Consider the following 203-nt stretch of genomic DNA (forward strand, 5'->3'; position numbering starts at 1 on the left):
GTTACCATAAGCCAAAAATCAAATACTTGAAAAGTTTACTGTGAAATTCTACTGATTTAAGATTGTACTTAATATTAAAAAAAATAAATCTAATTATCAAATGCATCCCATTGTGGTATTCCTACATTATGTGACATTAACCTATATTCCTATATTCCTGGGTTTTTTTTTTTTTTTTTTTTTTTTTTTTTTTTTTTTTTTTT

Source organism: Theropithecus gelada, chromosome 1, assembly GCF_003255815.1.
Source record: "Theropithecus gelada isolate Dixy chromosome 1, Tgel_1.0, whole genome shotgun sequence".
Taxonomy (NCBI): domain Eukaryota; kingdom Metazoa; phylum Chordata; class Mammalia; order Primates; family Cercopithecidae; genus Theropithecus; species Theropithecus gelada.